This window comes from Neolamprologus multifasciatus, chromosome 23 (assembly GCF_963576455.1).
Source record: "Neolamprologus multifasciatus chromosome 23, fNeoMul1.2, whole genome shotgun sequence".
NCBI lineage: Eukaryota > Metazoa > Chordata > Actinopteri > Cichliformes > Cichlidae > Neolamprologus > Neolamprologus multifasciatus.
In genome coordinates this window covers 9,712,341-9,718,517 of record NC_140460.1, presented here as the reverse complement: position 1 = coordinate 9,718,517, position 6,177 = coordinate 9,712,341, and the positions used below count along the sequence as shown (strand labels likewise).

The following is a 6,177-nucleotide window of genomic DNA, read 5'->3' as shown; positions in this document are numbered from 1 at the left end:
TTTCAATGTCAGTGTCAGGTTTCATCAGTATTTCAATGTTGTTTCAACATTGGTTTTGTGTTGACATTTCAAGCCTGACGATTCTGATGGTTCAGATGGAAAATCAACATCTGTTCAATGTTTCCTTGCTATCTGGGTACTCAATGAGAGTAACGTATTCTGAATACTTTGGATTACTTAATATATTATCATGCTGTTTACAACTACATGAATGTACTATTGCTGTGATTTATTACTGTTACTGAAGGTCCGCGGCTCCGAACCGTAGTAAAGGGACCTCTGGCTAATACGGTGGGTTCTGTGTCGGGCTCGTAGCCGAAAACTAGCTTTACTTTGTTGTCTGGGTCAACTTTGCTAGCAGAGACAGAGAGAGGCGTTGAAAGGCTGCTCCAACAGAACTTATTGTTTTTGGAGGAAAACACGAACACGGTGTACAGTCGAGTCTTAATAGCTTACTTACAACTGGGCTCGTCAGGCTCTCTTCTTGGCTGCAGTGGTTATTATTATATTTACATGCTTCCAGCTCCCGTTTCTGCTCGATGACAGCTCGTACTTTTCCTTTTTCTCCCTCTCTCGCTCACAGACACATAACTGGTATGGCAGTCCATTCTCCCTGCAGCACGGACTACACTGCCCATGATGCTACATTCTTTAGAGCTATACCGGTAGCATTCTGCCTGTTAGCTTAGCACAACAACAACAGGCGCTCTCTCACCCAGGAAACACGCAGAGAGAGAGCTCACCCTGTAACCATGGCAACCGTAACGCTGCCGCCTGGAACAACAGAACGTAGCTGTCAAACAAAACCCAAACAGGCCTGACCTGCCACAATATGAAACAGGGAAGTACCGCCGTGTAATCCATTTATTTCAACAAAGTAACTGTATTCTAAATACCACCTTTTTAAACGGTAACTGTAACGGAATACAGTTACTCATATTTTGTATTTTAAATACGTAACGGCGGTACATGTATTCCGTTACTCCCCAACACTGTTAATCTTTAATAAAGCTTAAAAGGGTGAATAATAACAAACTCATCCCCTGTATACTTAGTATGAGGGAAAATTAGTTAGAATGAACAAATGCACTTTTTGTAGCAGGCTGTAAATACATTTATGGTTGATGTTAGCTTTAGCAATACTGCTAGGTGTTCAGTGCCCAAACCGCAATCACTGTAGTTTATCATAGAAATTACAGAAAAATAGACTTAAACAGTGAAAACTATGCCTAAGGTCACAGTGGAATTGGCAGTGTAGGTGATGAAATATCTAAAAAGCAGCAAGCTGCTGGTTCACCACTGACCCCTGTCTGAACAGCTGCCTCAGCTATTGTCCCACAAATAGCAATAATAATGAGCCCAGAGGAATCTCACACACACCTCCACCTCTGATTGTACACAGAAATAAAGAGAAAAGAAAGTAGTTAGAGAAAAAAAAGGTCTCATCTCAGCACAAAGATGTAATGAAACAGCAGAAAGAGGACCCATATCCAGGACTCGAGATGAAACCATAATAATAGAAAAATAATGTTTAATTTGGGTTTAAGGTCCAAAACTAAGAGAGAAAACTCTAAAGTAGCAAAAGTACAAAAAGAAGCACAGACATATTAAACAACGGGACAATAAATAGGAGCTTAGACAAAGACTGAAGGAAGATAAAGGGTATAAATACACAAAGTGACCAAAACACACCTGAGCATAATCAAGGTAATGAGACAGGAAACAAAACTAAAGACGAATCACAAGGGACACATTACTGTGAAAATGATCACGAAGCAATTCATAAACATGGAGGCTGGACACATAGCTACATACACATAACAACAAAATTAAAGAAGAAATTATAAAAAATAAAAGCATGAAAATAGCTGACAGAAATGCTCAAAATCATCATAAAATCCCCAAACTCCCAGAACACAAACCATTTTCTCACCCTAAAAAGTGAGAAAATGAGCAGTTAGCTCGCTCCTGATTATAACCTTATAGCCTGAGGTTTTCACCTTTCCTGACTCCCTCCAGGGCTTTTTGGACTCCTGTCAAACTTCATAAACAGAATCCAAAGTTCTTTCCAGAGGTCTCTCCAAACTCCAGCTCATCCATCACTGTGATCTCTATTATGGAGCGAGCTCCCTGCTGTGGTCAAGGACCGTGATAACAAGGCAGCCTAGAAACAGATGTGTTTAAAGGTGAACCAAGTGCATGCTGATAATGGAAAAGGTGAGCAAACACCTTTATTCATTAGCAAGGTTTTCAAGAGAAGAAAAGAAAAGACATGGCGATCCCTGATCACAGTGAACACCGTGTACTCCTCCTGAACTTATATTACAAACAGTCTCCCTTCTACTACTCCAGATCTGATTTGTAATGCATACAACATTTAATCACAGAGTAATGACCCTTGAATTGTCTGTCATCTTTGGTTTGGCACAGTGTTGTTTTTCAGGCCAGTACACAGTAGGAAATTCCTGGCTTACCTCCTATATCTCTGCTTAATTTATGGGTATCCTTGGAGAATACAGGACATTTTTCGCTCCATGTAATGAAGAAAGACTCATTTGTTTAATTCGTGCTGACACTTTTCAAAAAGTACCTACAGAGGTCCACCAGGGATAAAACAGACATTCATACTCACGTTGTGTGACTCTTTTGTCTGCCTTGTGTTTTCACTATCACACTTCCCTCTTGCCACCAGGAGGGAAGTGTTACAGTCCCCCCTCTTTTCTTTGCCTGTTTCTTATGGAACGCCAGGACTGCCATAATGAATTAATTAAATACACCATTAAATAATTAATTAAATGTGGCAATAATTAATTAAAATGGGAAATAATTAATTAATTAAATAGTTATGACACATGTAATTAATTAATTATTGGCACATTTAATTAATTATTTATGTATTTCACATTTTAATTAATTATTGACACATTTAATTAATTATTGACACATTTAATTAATTATTTATTGACACATTTAATTAATTATTTATGTATTTCACATTTTAATTAATTATTGACACATTTAATTAATTATTTAATGATATATTTATTTATTTCATTTTGGCAGTCCTGGCGCCTGGCTCTCATCATGAAATAATTTTATCTGTCAACCTCACCCATCAAACTCAGGGGGCGGGGTTAACGCTGCCCATGCTGCTTCTCTAACATTTGATTGGTTGCCGTGCAAAGTAAGTCAAAACAGGTCGATCCTAGATAATCGATTGCTTGTGTAGACTTGGGGCAGCCAGGTATCCCAGAATACATTTCAAATCACAGGCAGCAATGTTGGTGGTGTAGTTTTAAAATACCCCGTTTTTTCTGTCATCAACTACACTTTTAACAGTGTTTTAGCCGCGAATGTCGCGCTGTAATCTTCACATGTCGGGTCAGGTTGTCAACATAGAACATGTTTGCAAAGGTGCTCAGATGTTTTCAGAGATTTCAGTAGCTCTGCTAACAGTCAGCATGCAGAGTGCACCGAGGGGGTTACGTTAACCGGTTTGTTTACATATTCCACTCTCCGTGTTCCACGTGTTGCATTCGCAAATTCTCATTTTCACCGAACGATCGTCTCTTTCCACCTGGTCTTGTGTCTCTGTGCTTCTGTAACATAAAGAACGAGCTGACAATTTTCTCACGAAACCAGCGATCAGCTCAACAGGCCCTCAGTTTACCTGCATGCATCCTCCTCCTCACCTGTCAGCTGTTTAACACCTGCTGCTAATTCAAGAAACACGCCCGCGTTACTTGGTGATAGTCACAGTTTAACTGGGCAGCCGGTGCTCGATATTACGCAACGTCAGCACATTTTTCTGCACAAGATAAGTAAATATAGTTTTTCCCGAGCGCAGAGCTGCTGGAGCTTGTTTCCCAACAGAGCACTTTATCAGCGGCTGATGTCCAATCACCGGCACACAGCTTTGAAACCTCACCTGAGTTTTAGCTCTCAGTGGTTAAACGCTGGACTTAATTCACTCAGGTTTTGTCTGTCGGGTCACGTTTACTTCGCTGTTTTATTTACAACTGAGCAAATCTAAAAAATAAATTCTTTATCTGGTGTGTTTTGGATTTAACAGTAAATTTTGAGATTAAACTGACTTTTAAAATGTTTTTATACAAAGAGGAAGGAGAAGGCGCATTTCCACCGAGAGGAGCAGAGTTTCCAACTACATGTTCATAATGCAGACTGCAACCTGGACAGAAATATTATATCATCTGTTTTTTAATAGGTTTTCTAAGCACAGGTTCACCTGTTCAACCAATCGCTTTCATTCCGCTTTGACAAACTGATGGTTCATCTCTGTTACAGTGTTGCGTTAGACTGCTATATTTTTGTGTTCTTTATGCTGTAGATTTTCACGTCTCTGGAATAGTCAGTATTAAGGATGCTTTTCTGTAAAATCATATTGATATGACCCGTGAATTATTCGTAGATGACAGTTAGATTAGTCAGCTGGGAAACGCTGTGTTACCTCAGAGAGCTGAAGATATCGTGGACATGCTGATCTTGCTCCGTGGTGTGCAGGTCCGTTTACCCTCATGATTAATATTCACAATAAAAATATTAGCCGAACATCATGACGTCTGTATGTGTGTCATAGTTTCGAACAACCTTTGTACAGTTAAAGCCAGCAGTTACTACATGACGGAAACACCAACGTTATCTCTTTTATGCGTTTATACACAGGTCACGCTGATGACTGAACAAAAACCCAAAGATCAGCTGTTAATCAAGTTTATTTGCTCTCTCTCCTCCTTAAACATGTTTTTAATGTTAGTTATAATTCAGAATTGGCGACTGAAACACGTAGGAGAACATCAGGAAATAAAACCCTGATAAATATAACCTCAGTAAAAGAAGTCCGTGTCAGCGGGGATTATTAGCTGTGTACCGGGGCCTGCACTTTGTCGGTGGTAATAACAGCTCGATTGCTTGCGAGGCGAGCGGGTCTATCCACGCTTTGCCGTGAGACTGGGCAGACATCTCCGAAATCATCGAAGCACTTTTGCAAAGAGGCTGTATCTTGAGAAACCGACCAGACACATGAAGATTAAACCACTACATTCTCGGCTAAAAAAATATTAAAACTGTATTTGGTGACACACACAAACAGGGTTTTTCAAAGTTCAGTTCTGTTAGTTTCCACATGCTGGTTGTTGTGTGCTAAAAACAATGGCCACCAGGCCAAAGCAATGGTTTTGAGTCGATCAGCGTTAACCCCGCCCCCTGAGTTTGATGGGTGAGGTTGACAGATAAAATTATTTCATGATGAGAGCCAGGCGCCAGGACTGCCAAAATGAAATAAATAAATATATCATTAAATAATTAATTAAATGTGTCAATAATTAATTAAAATGTGAAATACATAAATAATTAATTAAATGTGTCAATAAATAATTAATTAAATGTGTCAATAATTAATTAAATGTGTCAATAATTAATTAAAATGTGAAATACATATATAATTAATTAAATGTGTCAATAATTAATTAATTACATGTGTCATAACTATTTATTTAATTAATTATTTCCCATTTTAATTAATTATTGCCACATTTAATTAATTATTTAATGGTGTATTTAATTAATTCATTATGGCAGTCCTGGCGTTCCATAGTTTCTATGTTTGACTGTCTCCAGTGAAAGCTTGTTGGACTCTTCCTGCTGTAGGGAGACACTGGGCAGACAGGCGATTGTTTTACCCGAGGTTACAGGAAGGTCAGATACAAAATCAATGAGGAAACTGCTCTGCTGCTCTAAACCCTATATCAGAAACCCCAAATGGGAGGATCATTAACATGACAGATAGAGGGAAGAGGAGAGACGAGAGGAAGAAGAAGGGGAAAGCAGAGCTGTTACTTGTGTGAAATGTGAAACGCACAGGTGTAATGGAAACGCAGCATTTTCTTAAAGACATTTTGGTGCTAAGCAGAATTTTATCCTTCCAGATTTATTCCGGGTAACAGATTAAACTCAACTGACGCAGCAAAACACTTAAACTTTTCAGTGGTGACGTGGTCACCAGTATCTGGAAAAATAAACAGCAGGAGACGAATAGTAAAAACATTTTAATTTGTATTCATGTGGGAATTTTAAAGGAACGGGCTGCAGTATGTTTTAGAAAATATTATAAGTGGTTCATGCAGAAAGCACTATACAATGCAATAATGCCTAAAGTGT

The 6,177-nt window shown here is 38.8% G+C and overlaps 1 long non-coding RNA gene across 1 annotated transcript; it reads left to right on the top strand.

Moving 5' to 3' along the window:
* Nucleotides 1-2,721: 2,721 nt before the first annotated feature.
* LOC146491029 (uncharacterized) lies at nt 2,722-5,155 on the top strand. The gene is made up of 2 exons (XR_014872176.1): nt 2,722-4,773; nt 4,808-5,155. It is a non-coding gene; the product is annotated as an uncharacterized LOC146491029 (long non-coding RNA).
* Nucleotides 5,156-6,177: the final 1,022 nt, after the last annotated feature.